We start from the raw sequence: 22,713 nt of genomic DNA on the forward strand, positions 1-22,713 counted from the left end.
GTCTCTTGGAGCAATATCCCAAATCCAACAGGAAGTCAGCCATTTTAAAATTAATGTGCAATTTTGGCGACATTTTCCCCTCTTTTCAGGCTTCATACTTTGACGAACTCCTCCAAGGGATTTCATCATATTGAACCATTCTCCAGTGTGTGGAATCTAAAGACCTTTGTGATGTTAAATTGCGAAGCTTTTTACGTTCAAGGAAACGGGGTGGTCATGGCGGCACGTGGAGTTTCAATCATTGGCCAAAAAGCAGTAATATGCTGTCACTCAAAGACACAAAGTCCAATCTCTCCCAAAGGTCGCAGGCGTGATGAGACTCGAGCTCGGAAATGTTTGTTATGCCCTTTGTCTATAATGGTTAGAGCGCCACCTAGTGGAACGACTAACAAATCATGAATGAATGAGTTGAAATGTTAGCTGATGGTTAAATGCATGAATTCCATCAATGTGACATGAGATCGGAGGTGCTGGTTTTAGGTGTTGGGCATGGCTCGACGCGCCGGGGGTGCGAGGGCCCTCATAACGCTGCTTGCAGCTTTAATTATTAGGGCCCGAGCACTGAGAGTGCGAAGGCCCTATTGTATCTGCTCCGTTTCTTATTATTAGGGCCCGAGCACCGAGAGTGCGAAGGCCCTATTGTATCTGCTCCGTTTCTTATTATTATTATTATTATTATTATTATTATTATTATTATTCAGGCGAAACAAGGGCCTTTTTGAGGGCCTAAACATGCTCAAAAACTCATGAAATTTTGCACACATGCCAGGTCTGGTGAAAAATTTTGTATTTTAATGGTTTTACATATGAGCACTGGGAAATGGCTCTACAGCGCCACCTATGCCTTGTTAAATGCAGCCCTACGACCACATGGTTTGAGCTACATGTATGAAATTTGGCACACATGTGTATCATTCCAAGACGAACAAAAAAGTCTGGGGGCCCATTGACGCAAACCCAACAGGAAGTCCGCCATTTGGAAGAGAATGTGACATTTTGGCTCTAATTTTGCCATTTCCATGCCTCGAACTTTTGCGAACTCCTCCTTGGGGTTTGATTTCATAACCTTCAAATTTGGACAGTGTCAACTACACCCTTGTGCCATGTTAAATTGCGGAGCTTTTGAGTTTTCACAATACTATGAGGCCGTGGCGCCATGGCGAATTTCGATGACTCGCCATGAAAATCTTATTGCCTCTCATTTTATCATACATTTTCTGACCTTGACCAAAGTGAACACATATGATAAGGCTCCACCCCTGAACATATTTCAACTGCCATATTTGACACCAGGGACAGCGCCACCTAGTGGGAACAGGAAATGTCATGTTTTACACTTTGGGGTACAGTATTGTTATGGGTGACATCTGCAGCCTCATATTTCTCCAGGAAAGCCTTAAGGAGTTGGTCTTGGGTTACAGTGAAAACTGTGACTTTTCGCGAAAGGGTGTGACCCCAGCAGCATGGCGAACTTTGATGTCTCGCCATGAAGAAACAAATTAGTATAACTCAATGAAATCCAGTCTGATCAGTACCAGACATTACAGGCGTGATGTCAGACCCACCCTGAACAGATTGATGTGCCCATTGTCAGGAATATGAAGAGCGCCACCTAGTGGGAACAGGAAATGTTATGTCTTACACTTTGTTGTACTGATTTTCACAGGTTCATTGTGGCCACCTCAAAAGCGATGAATATCACCATCAGTCCTTCTTGATGCTGCAGTGCGAAAATTGTGACTTTAAACTGAACGGCGCACCCTGGTGGCAACGCTGTTCACCATGAAAAATGAAGTGGCTTTTAAGGGGCTTGGAAAGTTTAAAAAGTCTTGAAATTTGGCACACACCTCCAATGTGCATAAGGCTTTGTTGTTATGTGATCATTTTCATTGAATAGCGCAAAATGGCTCCACAGCGCCCCCTACAAAATTTCAAAACATCAGCCCCAGCTCTGTGTTTTATGTATGAGTCTGAAACCTGGTAAGCTTATAGGAGATATCAAGATGTACAAAAAAGTCTCTTGGAGCAATATCCCAAATCCAACAGGAAGTCAGCCATTTTAAAATTCATGTGTAATTTTGGCGACATTTTCCCCTCTTTCCAGGTATTGTTCTTTGACGAACTCCTCCAAGGGATTTCATCATATTGAACCAATCTCCAGTGTGTGGAATCTAAAGACCTTTGTGATGTTAAATTGCGAAGGTTTTTACGTTCAGAGAAACGGGGTGGTCATGGCGGCACGTGGAGTTTGAATCACTCTCCAAAAAGCAGTAATCTGCTGTCACTCAAAAACACAATGTCCAATCTCTCCCAAACGTCTCAGGTGTGATGAGACTCGAGCTCGGAAATGTTTGGTATGCCATTTGTCGGTAATAGTTAGAGCGCCACCTATTGGGACGACTATAATCATGGTTCAATGAGATGAAATGTTAGCTGGTGGTTAAATGCATGAATTCCATCAATGTCACATCAGATCGGACGTGCTGGTTTTAGGTGTTGGGCGTGGCTCGACGCGCCGGGGGTGCGAGGGCCCTCATAACGCTGCTTGCAGCTTTAATTATTATTATTATTATTATTATTATTATTATTATTATTATTATTATTATTATTCACCCCAAACAAGGGCCTTTTTGAGGGCCTAAACATGCTCAAAAACTCATGAAATTTTGCACACATGCCAGGTCTGGTGAAAAATTTTGTATTTTAATGGTTTTACATATGAGCACTGGGAAATGGCTCTAGAGCGCCACCTATGCCTTGTTAAATGCAGCCCTACGACCACATCGTTTGAGCTACATGTATGAAATTTGGCACACATGTGTATCATGCCAAGACGAACAAAAAAGTCTGTGGGCCCATTGACGCAAACCCAACAGGAAGTCCGCCATTTGGAAGAGAAGGTGACATTTTGGCTCTAATTTTGCCATTTCCATGCCTCGAACTTTTGCGAACTCCTCCTTGGGGTTTCATTTCATAACCTTCAAATTTGGACAGTGTCAACTACACCCTTGTGCAATGTTAAATTGCGGAGCTTTTGAGTTTTCACAATACTATGAGGCCGTGGCGCCATGGCGAATTTCGATGACTCGCCATGAAAATCTTATTGCCTCTCATTTTGTCATACATTTTCTGACCTTGACCAAAGTGAACACATATGATAAGGCTCCACCCCTGAACATATTTCAACTGCCATATTTGACATCAAGGACAGCGCCACCTAGTGGGAACAGGAAATGTCATGTTTTACACTTTGGGGTACAGTATAGTGATGGGTGACACCTGCAGCCTCAAATTTCTCCAGGAAAGCCTTAAGGAGTTGGTCTTGGGTTACAGTGAAAACTGTGACTTTTCGCAAAAGGGTGTGACCCCAGCAGCATGGCGAACTTTGATGTCACGCCATGAAGAAACAAATTAGTATAACTCAATGAAATCCAGTCTGTTCAGTACCAGACTTTACAGGCATGATGTCAGACCCGCCCTGAACAGATTGATGTGCCCATTGTCGGGAATACGTACAGCGCCACCTAGTGGCAACAGGAAATGTCATGGCTTTAATTTTGTTGTACTGATTTTCACAGGTTCATCGTGGCCACCTCAAAAGCGGTGAATATCAACATCAGTCCCTCGTGATGCTTCAGTGCAAAAATTGTGACTTTAAACTGAACGGCGCACCCTGGTGGCAACGCTGTTCAACATGAAAGATGAAGTGGCTTTTGAGGGGCTTGCAAGTTTATAGAGGCTTGAAATTTGGCACACACCTCCAAATGGATGAAGGCTTTGTTGTCATGTGATCATTTTCATTGAATAGCGTGAAATTGCTCCACAGCGCCCCCTACAAAATTTCAAAACAACAGCCCCTGCTCTGTGTTTCATCTATGAGTCTGAAACCTGGTAAGCTTATGGAAAATATCAAGATGTACAAAAAAGTCTCTTGGAGCAATATCCCAAATCCAACAGGAAGTCAACCATTTTAAAATTAATGTGCAATTTTGGCGACATTTTCCCCTCTTTTCAGGCTTCATACTTTGACGAACTCCTCCAAGGGATTTCATCATATTGAACCATTCTCCAGTGTGTGGAATCTAAAGACCTTTGTGATGTTAAATTGCGAAGCTTTTTACGTTCAAGGAAACGGGGTGGTCATGGCGGCACGTGGAGTTTCAATCACTGGCCAAAAAGCAGTAATCTGCTGTCACTCAAAGACACAAAGTCCAATCTCTCCCAAAGGTCGCAGGCGTGATGAGACTCGAGCTCGGAAATGTTTGTTATGCCCTTTGTCTATAATGGTTAGAGCGCCACCTAGTGGGACGACTATACTCATGGTTGAACCAAATGAAATGTTAGCTGGTGGTTAAATGCATGAATTCCATCAATGTGACATCACATCGGAGGTGCTGGTTTCAGGTGTTGGGCGTGGCTCGACACGCCAGGGTGCGAGGGCCCTCATAACGCTGCTTGCAGCTTTAATTAGGGCCCGAGCACTGACAGTGCGAAGGCCCTATTGTAATTGCTCTGTTTATTATTATTATTATTAGGGCCCGAGCACCGAGAGTGCGAAGGCCCTATTGTATCTGCTCCGTTTCTTCTTATTATTATTATTATTAGGGCCCGAGCACCGAGAGTGCGAAGGCCCTATTGTATCTGCTCCGTTTCTTATTATTATTATTATTATTATTATTATTATTATTATTATTATTATTATTATTCAGGCGAAACAAGGGCCTTTTTGAGGGCCTAAACATGCTCAAAAACTCATGAAATTTTGCACACATGCCAGGTCTGGTGAAAAATTTTGTATTTTAATGGTTTTACATATGAGCACTGGGAAATGGCTCTAGAGCGCCACCTATGCCTTGTTAAATGCATCCCTACGACCACATCGTTTGAGCTACATGTATGAAATTTGGCACACATGTGTATCATGCCAAGACGAACAAAAAAGTCTGTGGGCCCATTGACGCAAACCCAACAGGAAGTCCGCCATTTGGAAGAGAAGGTGACATTTTGGCTCTAATTTTGCCATTTCCATGCCTCGAACTTTTGCGAACTCCTCCTTGGGGTTTCATTTCATAACCTTCAAATTTGGACAGTGTCAACTACACCCTTGTGCCATGTTAAATTGCGGAGCTTTTGAGTTTTCACAATACTATGAGGCCGTGGCGCCATGGCGAATTTCGATGACTCGCCATGAAAATCTTATTGCCTCTCATTTTGTCATAGAAGTTCTGACCTTGACCAAAGTGAACACATATGATAAGGCTCCACCCCTGAACATATTTCAACTGCCATATTTGACACCAGGGACAGCGCCACCTAGTGGGAACAGGAAATGTCATGTTTTACACTTTGGGGTACAGTATAGTGATGGGTGACATCTGCAGCCTCAAATTTCTCCAGGAAAGCCTTAAGGAGTTGGTCTTGGGTTACAGTGAAAACTGTGAGTTTTCGCGAAAGGGTGTGACCCCAGCAGCATGGCGAACTTTGATGTCACGCCATGAAGAAACAAATTAGTATAACTCAATGAAATCCAGTCTGATCAGTACCAGACTTTACAGGCATGATGTCAGACCCGCCCTGAACAGATTGATGTGCCCATTGTCGGAAATACGGACAGCGCCACCTAGTGGCAACAGGAAATGTCATGGCTTTAACTTTGTTGTACTGATTTTCACAGGTTGATCGTGGCCACCTCAAAAGCGGTGAATATCACCATCAGTCCCTCGTGATGCTTCAGTGCAAAAATTGTGACTTTAAACTGAACGGCGCACCCTGGTGGCAACGCGGTTCATCATGAAAGATGAAGTGGCTTTTGAGGGGCTTGGAAAGTTTATAGAGGCTTGAAATTTGGCACACACCTCTAAATGGATGAAGGCATTGTTGTTATGTAACCATTTTCCTTGAATAGCGCAAAATGGCTCCACAGCGCCCCCTACAATATTTCAAAACATCAGCCCCTGCTCTGTGTTTCATCTATGAGTCTGACACTTGGTAAGCTTGTGTAAGATATCAAGATGTACAAAAAAGTCTCTTGGAGCAATATCCCAAATCCAACAGGAAGTCAGCCATTTTAAAATTAATGTGCAATTTTGATGACATTTTCCCCTCTTTTCAGGCCTCATACTTTGACGAACTCCTCCAAGGGATTTCATCATATTGAAGCATTCTTCAGTGTGTGGAATCTAAAGACCTTTGTGTTGTTAAATTGCGAAGCTTTTTACGTCCAGGGAAACGGGGTGGTTATGGCGGCACTTAGAGTTTGAATCACTCGCCAAAAAGCAGTAATCTGCTGTCACTCAAAAACACAATGTCCAATCTCTCCCAAACGTCTCAGGTGTGATGAGACTCGAGCTTGGAAGTGTTTGTTATGCCATTTGTACATAATGGTTAGAGCGCCACCTAGTGGGACGACTATAATGATGATTGAATGGGATGAAATGTTAGCTGGTGGTTAAATGCATGAATTCCATCAATGTGACATCAGATCGGAGGTGCTGGTTGTAGGTGTTGGGCGTGGCTCGACGCGATGGGGTGCGAGGGCCCTCATAACGCTGCTTGCAGCTTTAATTAGGGCCCGAGCACCGAGAGTGCGAAGGCCCTATTGTATCTGCTCCGTTTCTTATTATTATTATTATTATTATTATTATTATTATTATTATTATTATTATTATTATTATTATTATTCAGGCGAAACAAGGGCCTTTTTGAGGGCCTAAACATGCTCAAAAACTCATGAAATTTTGCACACATGCCAGGTCTGGTGAAAAATTTTGTATTTTAATGGTTTTACATATGAGCACTGGGAAATGGCTCTACAGCGCCACCTATGCCTTGTTAAATGCAGCCCTACGACCACATCGTTTGAGCTACATGTATGAAATTTGGCACACATGTGTATCATGCCAAGACGAACAAAAAAGTCTGTGGGCCCATTGACGCAAACCCAACAGGAAGTCCGCCATTTGGAAGAGAAGGTGACATTTTGGCTCTAATTTTGCCATTTCCATGCCTCGAACTTTTGCGAACTCCTCCTTGGGGTTTGATTTCATAACCTTCATATTTGGTCAGTGTCAACTACACCCTTGTGCCATGTTAAATTGCGGAGCTTTTGAGTTTTCACAATACTATGAGGCCGTGGCGCCATGGCGAATTTCGATGACTCGCCATGAAAATCTTATTGCCTCTCATTTTGTCATACATTTTCTGACCTTGACCAAAGTGAACACATATGATAAGGCTCCACCCCTGAACATATTTCAACTGCCATATTTGACACCAGGTACAGCGCCACCTAGTGGGAACAGGAAATGTCATGTTTTACACTTTGGGGTACAGTATTGTGATGGGTGACATCTGCAGCCTCAAATTTCTCCAGGAAAGCCTTAAGGAGTTGGTCTTGGGTTACAGTGAAAACTGTGACTTTTCACGAAAGGGTGTGACCCCAGCAGCATGGCGAACTTTGATGTCACGCCATGAAGAAACAAATTAGTATAACTCAATGAAATCCAGTCTGATCAGTACCAGACTTTACAGGCATGATGTCAGACCCGCCCTGAACAGATTGATGTGCCCATTGTCCGAAATACGGACAGCGCCACCTAGTGGCAACAGGAAATGTCATGGCTTTAACTTTGTTGTACTGATTTTCACAGGTTGATCGTGGCCACCTCAAAAGCAGTGAATATCACCATCAGTCCCTCGTGATGCTTCAGTGCAAAAATTGTGACTTTAAACTGAACGGCGCACCCTGGTGGCAACGCGGTTCATCATGAAAGATGAAGTGGCTTTTGAGGGACTTGGAAAGTTTATAGAGGCTTTAAATTTGGCACACACCTCCAAATGGATGAAGGCATTGTTGTTATGTAACCATTTTCCTTGAATAGCGCAAAATGGCTCCACAGCGCCCCCTACAATATTTCAAAACATCAGCCCCTGCTCTGTGTTTCATCTATGAGTCTGACACTTGGTAAGCTTGTGTAAGATATCAAGATGTACAAAAAAGTCTCTTGGAGCAATATCCCAAATCCAACAGGAAGTCAGCCATTTTAAAATTAATGTGTAATTTTGATGACATTTTCCCCCCTTTTCAGGCCTCATACTTTGACGAACTCCTCCAAGGGATTTCATCATATTGAAGCATTCTTCAGTGTGTAGAATCTAAAGACCTTTGTGATGTTAAATTGCGAAGCTTTTTCCGTTCAGGGAAACGGGGTGGTCATGGCGGCACGTAGAGTTTCAATCACTCGCAAAAAGCAGTAATCTGCTGTCACTAAAAAACACAATGTCCAATCTCTCCCAAAGGTCGCAGGTGTGATGAGACTCGAGCTTGGAAATGTTTGTTATGCTATTTGTCAATAATGGTTAGAGCGCCACCTAGTGGCATGACTATAATCCTGGTTGAATAAGATGAAATGTTAGCTGGTGATTAAAAGCATGAAATCCATCAATGTGACATCACATCGGACGTGCCGGTTTGAGGTGTTGGCAGTGGCTCGACGTGCCGGGGGTGCGAGGGCCCTCATAACGCTGCTTGCAGCTTTAATTATTATTATTATTATTATTCAGGCGAAACAAGGGCCTTTTTGAGGGCCTAAACATGCTCAAAAACTCATGAAATTTTGCACACATGCCAGGTCTGGTGAAAAATTTTGTATTTTAATGGTTTTACATATGAGCACTGGGAAATGGCTCTAGAGCGCCACCTATGCCTTGTTAAATGCAGCCCTACGACCACATCGTTTGAGCTACATGTATGAAATTTGGCACACATGTGTATCATGCCAAGACGAACAAAAAAGTCTGTGGGCCCATTGACGCAAACCCAACAGGAAGTCCGCCATTTGGAAGAGAAGGTGACATTTTGGCTCTAATTTTGCCATTTCCATGCCTCGAACTTTTGCGAACTCCTCCTTGGGGTTTCATTTCATAACCTTCAAATTTGGACAGTGTCAACTACACCCTTGTGCCATGTTAAATTGCGGAGCTTTTGAGTTTTCACAATACTATGAGGCCGTGGCGCCATGGCGAATTTCGATGACTCGCCATGAAAATCTTATTGCCTCTCATTTTGTCATACATTTTCTGACCTTGACCAAAGTGAACACATATGATAAGGCTCCACCCCTGAACATATTTCAACTGCCATATTTGACACCAGGGACAGCGCCACCTAGTGGGAACAGGAAATGTCATGTTTTACACTTTGGGGTACAGTATAGTGATGGGTGACACCTGCAGCCTCAAATTTCTCCAGGAAAGCCTTAAGGAGTTGGTCTTGGGTTACAGTGAAAACTGTGAGTTTTCGCGAAAGGGTGTGACCCCAGCAGCATGGCGAACTTTGATGTCTCGCCATGAAGAAACAAATTAGTATAACTCAATGAAATCCAGTCTGATCAGTACCAGACTTTACAGGCATGATGTCAGACCCGCCCTGAACAGATTGATGTGCCCATTGTCGGAAATACGGACAGCGCCACCTAGTGGCAACAGGAAATGTCATGGCTTTAATTTTGTTGTACTGATTTTCACAGGTTCATCGTGGCCACCTCAAAAGCGGTGAATATCACCATCAGTCCTTCATGATGCTGCAGTGCGAAAATTGTGACTTTAAACTGAACGGCGCACCCTGGTGGCAACGCTGTTCACCATGAAAAATGAAGTGGCTTTTGAGGGGCTTGGAAAGTTTAAAAAGTCTTGAAATTTGGCACACACCTCCAATGTGCTTAAGGCTTTGTTGTTATGTGATCACTTTCATTGAATAGCGCAAAATGGCTCCACAGCGCCCCCTACAAAATTTCAAAACATCAGCCCCAGCTCTGTGTTTGATCTATGAGTCTGAAACCTGGTAAGCTTATAGGAGATATCAAGATGTACAAAAAAGTCTCTTGGAGCAATATCCCAAATCCAACAGGAAGTCAGCCATTTTAAAATTAATGTGTAATTTTGGCGACATTTTCCCCTCTTTTCAGGCTTCATACTTTGACGAACTCCTCCAAGGGATTTCATCAGATTGGACCGATCTGAAGTTTGTGGAATCTAAAGACCTTTGTGATGTTAAATTGCGAAGCTTTTTACATTCAAGGAAACGGGGTGGTCATGGCGGCACTTAGAGTTTCAATCACTCGCCAAAAAGCAGTAATCTGCTGTCACTCAAAAACACAATATCCATTCTCTCCCAAACGTCGCAGGTGTGATGAGACTCGAGCTCGGAAATGTTTGTTATGCCATTTGTCGGTAATAGTTAGAGCGCCACCTAGTGGAACGACTAACTAATCATGAATGAATGAGTTGAAATGTTAGCTGATGGTTAAATGCATGAATTCCATCAATGTGACATCACATCGGACGTGCTGGTTTTAGGTGTTGGGCGTGGCTCGACGCGCCGGGGGTGCGAGGGCCCTCATAACGCTGCTTGCAGCTTTAATTAGGGCCCGAGCACCGAGAGTGCGAAGGCCCTATTGTATCTGCTCCGTTTCTTATTATTATTATTATTATTATTATTATTATTATTATTCACCCCAAACAAGGGCCTTTTTGAGGGCCTAAACATGCTCAAAAACTCATGAAATTTTGCACACATGCCAGGTCTGGTGAAAAATTTTGTATTTTAATGGTTTTACATATGAGCACTGGGAAATGGCTCTACAGCGCCACCTATGCCTTGTTAAATGCAGCCCTACGACCACATCGTTTGAGCTACATGTATGAAATTTGGCACACATGTGTATCATGCCAAGACGAACAAAAAAGTCTGTGGGCCCATTGATGCAAACCCAACAGGAAGTCCGCCATTTGGAAGAGAAGGTGACATTTTGGCTCTAATTTTGCCATTTCCATGCCTCGAACTTTTGCGAACTCCTCCTTGGGGTTTCATTTCATAACCTTCAAATTTGGACAGTGTCAACTACACCCTTGTGCCATGTTAAATTGCGGAGCTTTTGAGTTTTCACAATACTATGAGGCCGTGGCGCCATGGCGAATTTCGATGACTCGCCATGAAAATCTTATTGCCTCTCATTTTGTCATAGAAGTTCTGACCTTGACCAAAGTGAACACATATGATAAGGCTCCACCCCTGAACATATTTCAACTGCCATATTTGACACCAGGGACAGCGCCACCTAGTGGGAACAGGAAATGTCATGTTTTACACTTTGGGGTACAGTATAGTGATGGGTGACATCTGCAGCCTCAAATTTCTCCAGGAAAGCCTTAAGGAGTTGGTCTTGGGTTACAGTGAAAACTGTGAGTTTTCGCGAAAGGGTGTGACCCCAGCAGCATGGCGAACTTTGATGTCACGCCATGAAGAAACAAATTAGTATAACTCAATGAAATCCAGTCTGATCAGTACCAGACTTTACAGGCATGATGTCAGACCCGCCCTGAACAGATTGATGTGCCCATTGTCGGAAATACGGACAGCGCCACCTAGTGGCAACAGGAAATGTCATGGCTTTAACTTTGTTGTACTGATTTTCACAGGTTGATCGTGGCCACCTCAAAAGCGGTGAATATCACCATCAGTCCCTCGTGATGCTTCAGTGCAAAAATTGTGACTTTAAACTGAACGGCGCACCCTGGTGGCAACGCGGTTCATCATGAAAGATGAAGTGGCTTTTGAGGGGCTTGGAAAGTTTATAGAGGCTTGAAATTTGGCACACACCTCTAAATGGATGAAGGCATTGTTGTTATGTAACCATTTTCCTTGAATAGCGCAAAATGGCTCCACAGCGCCCCCTACAATATTTCAAAACATCAGCCCCTGCTCTGTGTTTCATCTATGAGTCTGACACTTGGTAAGCTTGTGTAAGATATCAAGATGTACAAAAAAGTCTCTTGGAGCAATATCCCAAATCCAACAGGAAGTCAGCCATTTTAAAATTAATGTGCAATTTTGATGACATTTTCCCCTCTTTTCAGGCCTCATACTTTGACGAACTCCTCCAAGGGATTTCATCATATTGAAGCATTCTTCAGTGTGTGGAATCCAAAGACCTTTGTGTTGTTAAATTGCGAAGCTTTTTACGTCCAGGGAAACGGGGTGGTTATGGCGGCACTTAGAGTTTGAATCACTCGCCAAAAAGCAGTAATCTGCTGTCACTCAAAAACACAATGTCCAATCTCTCCCAAACGTCTCAGGTGTGATGAGACTCGAGCTTGGAAGTGTTTGTTATGCCATTTGTACATAATGGTTAGAGCGCCACCTAGTGGAACGACTAACTAATCATGAATGAATGAGTTGAAATGTTAGCTGGTGGTTAAATGCATGAATTCCATCAATGTGACATCAGATCGGACGTGCTGGTTTTAGGTGTTGGGTGTGGCTCGACGTGCCGGGGGTGCGAGGGCCCTCATAACGCTGCTTGCAGCTTTAATTATTATTATTATTATTATTATTTCGGCAAATGAATCGGCCTTTTGAGGACCTAAACATGCTCGAAAACTCATGAAATTTTGCACACGCGTCAGGTCTGGTGAAAATTTACGTATTTTAATGTTCTCAAACATGGCCAGGGAAAATTAGCTCAGTAGCGCCACCTAGAAAAATGAAAAACGCGAGCCCCCGGTATGGGTATCACCTACATGTTTGAAAGTCGGTACACCTATATAACGTTCAGAGTCGAACAAAAAAGTCTATTATGGCAATGTCCTAAACCCAACAGGAAGTCCGCCATTTTGGATTGAATGTGACATTTTGGCTCTGATTTTACCGTTTCCATGCCTCGAACTTTAACGAACTCCTCCTTGGGGTTTGATTTCATAACCTTCATATTTGGTCAGTGCCAACTACACCCTTATGCCATGTTAAATTGCGGAGCTTTTGAGTTTTCACAATACTATGAGGCCGTGGCGCCACGGCGAATTTCGATGACTCGCCATGAAAATCTTATTGCCTCTCATTCTGTCATACATTTTCTGACCTTGACCAAAGTGAACACATATGATAAGGCTCCACCCCTGAACATATTACAACTGCCATATTTTACATCAGGGACAGCGCCACCTAGTGGGAACAGGAAATGTCATGTTTTACACTTTGGGGTACAGTATAGTGATGGGTGACATCTGCAGCCTCAAATTTCTCCAGGAAAGCCTTAAGGAGTTGCTCTTGGGTTACAGTGAAAACTGTGACTTTTCGCAAAAGGGTGTGACCCCAGCGGCATGGCGAACTTTGATGTCACGCCATGAAGAAACAAATTAGTATAACTCAATGAAATCCAGTCTGATCAGTACCAGACTTTACAGGCATGATGTCAGACCCGCCCTGAACAGATTGATGTGCCCATTGTCGGGAATACGGACAGCGCCACCTAGTGGCAACAGGAAATGTCATGGCTTTAATTTTGTTGTACTGATTTTCACAGGTTCATCTTGGCCACCTCAAAAGCGGTGAATATCACCATCAGTCCCTCGTGATGCTTCAGTGCCAAAATTGTGACTTTAAACTGAACGGCGCACCCTGGTGGCAACGCCGTCCACCATGAAAGATGAAGTGGCTTTTGAGGGGCTTGGAAAGTTTATAGAGGCTTTAAATTTAGCACACACCTCCAAATGGATCAAGGCTTTGTTGTCATGTGACCATTTTCCTTGAAGAGCGCAAAATGGCTCCACGGCGCCCCCTACAATATTCCAAAATATCAGCCCCTGCTCTGTGTTTTATCTATGAGTCTGAAACTTGGTAAGCTTATAGGAGATATCAAGATCTACAAAAAAGTCTCTTGGAGCAATATCCCAAATCCAACAGGAAGTCAGTCGTTTTAAAATTAATGTGTAATTTTGGCGACATTTTCTCCTCTTTTCAGGCCTCATACTTTCACGAACTCCTCCAAGGGATTTCATCAGATTGAACTATTCTTCAGTGTGTCGAATCCAAAGACCTTTGTGTTGTTAAATTGCGAAGCTTTTTACGTCCAGGGAAACGGGGTGGTTATGGCGGCACGTGGAGTCTCAATCACTCGCCAAAACGCAGTAATCTGCTGTCACTCAAAAAAACAATGTCCAATCTCTCCCAAAGGTCGCAGGCGTGATGAGACTCGAGCTCGGAAATGTTTGTTATGCCATTTGTACATAATGGTTTGAGCGCCACCTAGTGGAACGACTAACTAATCATGAATGAATGAGTTGAAATGTTAGCTGGTGGTTAAATGCATGAATTCCATCAATGTGACATCAGATCAGAGGTGCTGGTTTTAGGTGTTGGGCGTAGCTCGACGCGATGGGGTGCGAGGGCCCTCAAAACGCTGCTTGCAGCTTTAATTATTATTATTATTATTATTCCGGCAAATGAATTGGCCGTTTGAGGGCCTAAACATGCTCGAAAACTCATGAAATTTTGCACACGCGTCAGGTCTGGTGAAAATTTACGTATTTTAATGTTCTCAGACATGGCCAGGGAAAATTAGCTCAGTAGCGCCACCTAGAAAAATGAAAAACGCGAGCCCCCGGTATGGGTATGACCTACATGTTTGAAAGTCGGTACACCTATATAACGTTCAGAGTCGAACAAAAAAGTCTATTATGGCAATGTCCTAAACCCAACAGGAAGTCCGCCATTTTGGATTGAACGTGACATTTTGGCTCTGATTTTACCGTTTCCATGCCTTGTACCTTAACGAACTCCTCCTTGGGATTTGGTCCTATAAACTTCAAATTTGGACAGTGTCAACTACACCCTTGTGCCATGTTAAATTGCGGAGCTTTTGAGTTTTCACAATACTATGAGGCCGTGGCGCCATGGCGAATTTCGATGACTCGCCATGAAAATCTTATTGCCTCTCATTTTGTCATACATTTTCTGACCTTGACCAAAGTGAACACATATGATAAGGCTCCACCCCTGAACATATTTCAACTGCCATATTTGACCTCAAGGACAGCGCCACCTAGTGGGAACAGGAAATGTCATGTTTTACACTTTGGGGTACAGTATAGTGATGGGTGACATCTGCAGCCTCAAATTTCTCCAGGAAAGCTTTAAGGAGTTGGTCTTGGGTTACAGTGAAAACTGTGACTTTTCGCGAAAGGGTGTGACCCCAGCAGCATGGCGAACTTTGATGTCACACCATGAAGAAACAAATTAGTATAACTCAATGAAATCCAGTCTGATCAGTACCAGACTTTACACGCATGATGTCAGACCCGCCCTGAACAGATTGATGTGCCCATTGTCGGAAATACGGACAGCGCCACCTAGTGGCAACAGGAAATGTCATGGCTTTAATTTTGTTGTACTGGTTTTCACAGGTTCATCGTGGCCACCTCAAAAGCGGTGAATATCACCATCAGTCCCTCGTGATGCTTCAGTGCAAAAATTGTGACTTTAAACTGAACGGCGCACCCTGGTGGCAACGTGGTCCACCATGAAAGATGAAGTGGCTTTTGAGGGTCTTGGCAAGTTTATAGAGGCTTGAAATTTGGCACACACCTCCAAATCTATGAAGGCTTTGTTGTTATGTGATCATTTTCATTGAATAGCGCAAAATGGCTCCACAGCGCCCCCTACAAAATTTCAAAACATCAGCCCCAGCTCTGTGTTTTATGTATGAGTCTTAAACCTGGTAAGCTTATAGGAGATATCAAGATGTACAAAAAAGTCTCTTGGAGCAATATCCCAAATCCAACAGGAAGTCAGCCATTTTAAAATTAATGTGCAATTTTGGCAACATTTTCCCCTCTTTTCAGGCATCGTTCTTTGACGAACTCCTCCAAGGGATTTCATCAGATTGATGCAATCTCCTGTGTGTGGAATCTAAAGACCTTTGTGATGTTAAATTGCGAAGCTTTTTACATTCAGGGAAACGGGGTGGTCATGGCGGCACGTAGAGTTTCAGTCACTCGCCAAAAAGCACTAATCTGCTGTCACTCAAAAACACAATGTCCAATCTCTCCCAAAGCTCATAGGCGTGATGAGACTCGAGCTCGGAAATGTTTGTTATGCCATTTGTACATAATGGTTAGAGCGCCACCTAGTGGAACAACTAACTAATCACGAATGAATGAGTTGAAATGTTAGCTGGTGGTTAAATGCATGAATTCCATCAATGTGACATCAGATTGGACGTGCTGGTTTTAGGTGTTGGGCGTGGCTCGACGCGCCGGGGGTGCGAGGGCCCTCATAACGCTGCTTGCAGCTTTAATTAGGGCCCGAGCACTGACAGTGCGAAGGCCCTATTGTAATTGCTCTGTTTATTATTATTATTATTATTATTAGGGCCCGAGCACTGACAGTGCGAAGGCCCTATTGTAATTGCTCTGTTTATTATTAGGGCCCGAGCACTGAGAGTGCGAAGGCCCGATTGTATCTGCTCCGTTTCTTATTATTAGGGCCCGAGCACTGATAGTGCGAAGGCCCTATTGTATCTGCTCCGTTTCTTATTATTATTATTATTATTATTATTATTATTATTATTATTATTATTATTATTATTATTATTCAGGCGAAACAAGGGCCTTTTTGAGGGCCTAAACATGCTCAAAAACTCATGAAATTTTGCACACATGCCAGGTCTGGTGAAAAATTTTGTATTTTAATGGTTTTACATATGAGCACTGGGAAATGGCTCTAGAGCGCCACCTATGCCTTGTTAAATGCAGCCCTACGACCACATCGTTTGAGCTACATGTATGAAATTTGGCACACATATGTATCATGCCAAGACGAACAAAAAAGTCTGTGGGCCCATTGACGCAAACCCAACAGGAAGTCCGCCATTTGGAAGAGAAGGTGACATTTTGGCTCTAATTTTGCCATTTCCATGCCTCGAACTTTTGCGAACTCCTCCTTGGGGTTTGATTTCATAACCTTCATATTTGGTCAGTGTCAACTACACCCTTGTGCCATGTTAAATTGCGGAGCTTTTGAGTTTTCACAATACGGTGAGGCCGTGGCGCCATGGCGAATTTCGATGACTCGCCATGAAAATCTTATTGCCTCTCATTTTGTCATACATTTTCTGACCTTGACCAAAGTGAACACATATGATAAGGCTCCACCCCTGAACATATTTCAACTGCCATATTTGACACCAGGGACAGCGCCACCTAGTGGGAACAGGAAATGTCATGTTTTACACTTTGGGGTACAGTATAGTGATGGGTGACATCTGCAGCCTCAAATTTCTCCAGGAAAGCCTTAAGGAGTTGGTCTTGGGTTACAGTGAAAACTGTGACTTTTCACGAAAGGGTGTGACCCCAGCAGCATGGCGAACTTTGATGTCACGCCATGAAGAAACAAATTAGTATAACTCAATGAAATCCAGTCTGATCAGTACCAGACTTTACAGGCATGATGTCAGACCCGCCCTGAACAAATTGATATGCCCATTGTCGGAAATACGGACAGCGCCACCTAGTGGCAACAGGAAATGTCATGGCTTTAACTTTGTTGTACTGATTTTCACAGGTTGATCGTGGCCACCTCAAAAGCGGTGAATATCACCATCAGTCCCTCGTGATGCTTCAGTGCAAAAATTGTGACTTTAAACTGAACGGCGCACCCTGGTGGCAACGCAGTTCATCATGAAAGATGAAGTGGCTTTTGAGGGGCTTGGAAAGTTTATAGAGGCTTGAAATTTGGCACACACCTCCAAATGGATGAAAGCATTGTTGTTATGTAACCATTTTCCTTGAATAGCGCAAAATGGCTCCACAGCGCCCCCTACAATATTTCAAAACATCAGCCCCTGCTCTGTGTTTCATCTATGAGTCTGAAACCTGGTAAGCTTATGGAAGATATTAAGATGTACAAAAAAGTCTCTTGGAGCAATATCCCAAATCCAACAGGAAGTCAGCCATTTTAAAATTAATGTGTAATTTTGGCGACATTTTCCCCTCTTTTCAGGCTTCATACTTTGACGAACTCCTCCAAGGGATTTCATCATATTGAACCATTCTCCAGTGTGTGGAATCCAAAGACCTTTGTGATGTTAAATTGCGAAGCTTTTTACGTTCAGGGAAAAGGGGTGGTTATGGCGGCACTTAGAGTTTGAATCACTCGCCAAAAAGCAGTAATCTGCTGTCACTCAAAAACACAATGTCCAATCTCTCCCAAACGTCTCAGGTGTGATGAGACTCGAGCTCGGAAATGTTTGTTATGCCATTTGTACATAATGGTTAGAGCGCCACCTAGTGGAACGACTAACTAATCATGAATGAATGAGTTGAAATGTTAGCTGGTGGTTAAATGCATGAATTCCATCAATGTGACATCAGATCGGAGGTGCTGGTTTTAGGTGTTGGGCGTGGCTCGACGTGCCGGGGGTGCGAGGGCCCTCATAACGCTGCTTGCAGCTTTAATTATTATTATTATTATTATTATTATTATTCAGGCGAAACAAGGGCCTTTTTGAGGGCCTAAACATGCTCAAAAACTCATGAAATTTTGCACACATGCCAGGTCTGGTGAAAAATTTTGTATTTTAATGGTTTTACATATGAGCACTGGGAAATGGCTCTAGAGCGCCACCTATGCCTTGTTAAATGCAGCCCTACGACCACATCGTTTGAGCTACATGTATGAAATTTGGCACACATATGTATCATGCCAAGACGAACAAAAAAGTCTGTGGGCCCATTGACGCAAACCCAACAGGAAGTCCGCCATTTGGAAGAGAAGGTGACATTTTGGCTCAAATTTTGCCATTTCCATGCCTCGAACTTTTGCGAACTCCTCCTTGGGGTTTCATTTCATAACCTTCAAATTTGGACAGTGTCAACTACACCCTTGTGCCATGTTAAATTGCGGAGCTTTTGAGTTTTCACAATACGGTGACGCCGTGGCGCCATGGCGAATTTCGATGACTCGCCATGAAAATCTTATTGCCTCTCATTTTGTCATACATTTTCTGACCTTGACCAAAGTGAACACATATGATAAGGCTCCACCCCTGAACATATTTCAACTGCCATATTTGACACCAGGTACAGCGCCACCTAGTGGGAACAGGAAATGTCATGTTTTACACTTTGGGGTACAGTATTGTGATGGGTGACATCTGCAGCCTCAAATTTCTCCAGGAAAGCCTTAAGGAGTTGGTCTTGGGTTACAGTGAAGACTGTGACTTTTCACGAAAGGGTGTGACCCCAGCAGCATGGCGAACTTTGATGTCACGCCATGAAGAAACAAATTAGTATAACTCAATGAAATCCAGTCTGATCAGTACCAGACTTTACAGGCATGATGTCAGACCCGCCCTGAACAGATTGATGTGCCCATTGTCGGAAATATGGACAGCGCCACCTAGTGGCAACAGGAAATGTCATGGCTTTAACTTTGTTGTACTGATTTTCACAGGTTCATCGTGGCCACCTCAAAAGCGGTGAATATCACCATCAGTCCCTCGTGATGCTTCAGTGCAAAAATTGTGACTTTAAAATGAACGGCGCACCCTGGTGGCAACGCGGTTCATCATGAAAGATGAAGTGGCTTTTGAGGGGCTTGGAAAGTTTATAGAGGCTTGAAATTTGGCACACACCTCCAAATGGATGAAGGCATTGTTGTTATGTAACCATTTTCCTTGAATAGCGCAAAATGGCTCCACAGCGCCCCCTACAATATTTCAAAACATCAGCCCCTGCTCTGTGTTTCATCTATGAGTCTGACACTTGGTAAGCTTGTGTAAGATATCAAGATGTACAAAAAAGTCTCTTGGAGCAATATCCCAAATCCAACAGGAAGTCAGCCATTTTAAAATTAATGTGCAATTTTGGCAACATTTTCCCCTCTTTTCAGGCCTCATACTTTGACGAACTCCTCCAAGGGATTTCATCATATTGAAGCATTCTTCAGTGTGTGGAATCCAAAGACCTTTGTGTTGTTAAATTGCGAAGCTTTTTACGTCCAGGGAAACGGGGTGGTTATGGCGGCACTTAGAGTTTGAATCACTCGCCAAAAAGCAGTAATCTGCTGTCACTCAAAAACACAATGTCCAATCTCTCCCAAACGTCTCAGGTGTGATGAGACTCGAGCTTGGAAGTGTTTGTTATGCCATTTGTACATAATGGTTAGAGCGCCACCTAGTGGAACGACTAACTAATCATGAATGAATGAGTTGAAATGTTAGCTGGTGGTTAAATGCATGAATTCCATCAATGTGACATCAGATCGGAGGTGCTGGTTTTAGGTGTTGGGCGTGGCTCGACGCGCCGGGGGTGCGAGGGCCCTCATAACGCTGCTTGCAGCTTTAATTATTATTATTATTATTATTAGGGCCCGAGCACCGAGAGTGCGAAGGCCCTATTGTATCTGCTCCGTTTCTTATTATTATTATTAGGGCCCGAGCACTGAGAGTGCGAAGGCCCTATTGTATCTGCTCCGTTTCTTATTATTAGGGCCCGAGCACCGAGAGTGCGAAGGCCCTATTGTATCTGCTCCGTTTCTTATTATTATTATTATTATTATTATTATTCACCCCAAACAAGGGCCTTTTTGAGGGCCTAAACATGCTCAAAAACTCATGAAATTTTGCACACATGCCAGGTCTGGTGAAAAATTTTGTATTTTAATGGTTTTACATATGAGCACTGGGAAATGGCTCTACAGCGCCACCTATGCCTTGTTAAATGCAGCCCTACGACCACATGGTTTGAGCTACATGTATGAAATTTGGCACACATGTGTATCATGCCAAGACGAACAAAAAAGTCTGTGGGCCCATTGACGCAAACCCAACAGGAAGTCCGCCATTTGGAAGAGAAGGTGACATTTTGGCTCTAATTTTGCCATTTCCATGCCTCGAACTTTTTCGAACTCCTCCTTGGGGTTTCATTTCATAACCTTCAAATTTGGACAGTGTCAACTACACCCTTGTGCCATGTTAAATTGCGGAGCTTTTGAGTTTTCACAATACTATGAGGCCGTGGCGCCATGGCGAATTTCGATGACTCGCCATGAAAATCTTATTGCCTCTCATTTTGTCATACATTTTCTGACCTTGACCAAAGTGAACACATATGATAAGGCTCCACCCCTGAACATATTTCAACTGCCATATTTGACATCAAGGACAGCGCCACCTAGTGGGAACAGGAAATGTCATGTTTTACACTTTGGGGTACAGTATAGTGAAGGGTGACATCTGCAGCCTCAAATTTCTCCAGGAAAGGCGTAAGGAGTTGGTCTTGGGTTACAGTGAAAACTGTGACTTTTCACGAAAGGGTGTGACCTCAGCAGCATGGCGAACTTTGATGTCACGCCATGAAGAAACAAATTAGTATAACTCCATGAAATCCAGTCTGATTAGTACCAGACTTTACAGGCATGATATCAGACCCGCCCTGAACAAATTGATGTGCCCATTGTCAGGAATATGAAGAGCGCCACCTAGTGGGAACAGGAAATGTCATGTCTTACACTTTGTTGTACTGATTTTCACAGGTTCATTGTGGATACCTCAAAAGCGGTGAATGTCACCGTCAGTCCTTCATGATGCTGCAGTGCGAAAATTGTGACTTTATACTGAACGGTGCACCCTGGTGGCAAGGCGGTTCACCATGAAAAATGAAGTGGTTTTTGAGGGGCTTGGAAAGTTTATAGAGGCTTGAAAGTTGGCACACACCTCCAAATGTATGAAGGCTTTGTTGTTATGTGATCATTTTCATTGAATAGCGCAAAATGGCTCCACAGCGCCCCCTACAAAATTTCAAAACATCAGCCCCAGCTCTGTGTTTTATGTATGAGTCTTAAACCTGGTAAGCTTATAGGAGATATCAAGATGTACAAAAAAGTCTCTTGGAGCAATATCCCAAATCCAACAGGAAGTCAGCCATTTTAAAATTAATGTGCAATTTTGGCAACATTTTCCCCTCTTTTCAGGCACCGTGCTTTGACGTACTCCTCCAAGGGATTTCATCATATTGAACCAGTCTTCTGTGTGTGGAATCTAAAGACCTTTGTGATGTTAAATTGCGAAGGTTTTTACGTTCAGGGAAACGGGGTGGTCATGGCGGCACGTGGCGTTTCAATCACTCGCCAAAAAGCAGTAATCTGCTGTCACTCAAAATCAAAATGTCCAATCTCTCCCAAAAGTCGCAGGCGTGATGAGACTCGAGCTCGGAAATGTTTGTTATGCCATTTGTACATAATGGTTAGAGCGCCACCTAGTGGGACGACTATAATCATGATTGAATGAGATGAAATGTTAGCTGGTGGTTGAATGCATGAATTTCATCAATGTGACATCAGATCGGAGGTGTTGGTTTTAGGTGTTGGCCGTGGCTCGACGCGCCGGGGGTGCGAGGGCCCTCATAACGCTGCTTGCAGCTTTAATTATTATTATTATTATTATTAGGGCCCGAGCACCGAGAGTGCGAAGGCCCTATTGTATATGCTCCGTTTCTTATTATTAGTGCCCGAGCACTGATAGTGCGAAGGCCCTATTGTAATTGCTCTGTTTATTATTATTAGGGCCCGAGCACTGACAGTGCGAAGGCCCTATTGTAATTGCTCTGTTTATTATTATTATTATTATTATTATTATTATTATTATTAGGGCCCGAGCACTGACAGTGCGAAGGCCCTATTGTAATTGCTCTGTTTATTATTATTAGGGCCCGAGCACTGAGAGTGCGAAGGCCCTATTGTATCTGCTCCGTTTCTTATTATTATTATTATTAGGGCCCGAGCACTGAGAGTGCGAAGGCCCTATTGTAATTGCTCTGTTTATTATTAGGGCCCGAGCACTGACAGTGCGAAGGCCCTATTGTATCTGCTCCGTTTCT

This window comes from Aulonocara stuartgranti (genome assembly GCF_965226115.1).
Source record: "Aulonocara stuartgranti genome assembly, chromosome: 15".
NCBI lineage: Eukaryota > Metazoa > Chordata > Actinopteri > Cichliformes > Cichlidae > Aulonocara > Aulonocara stuartgranti.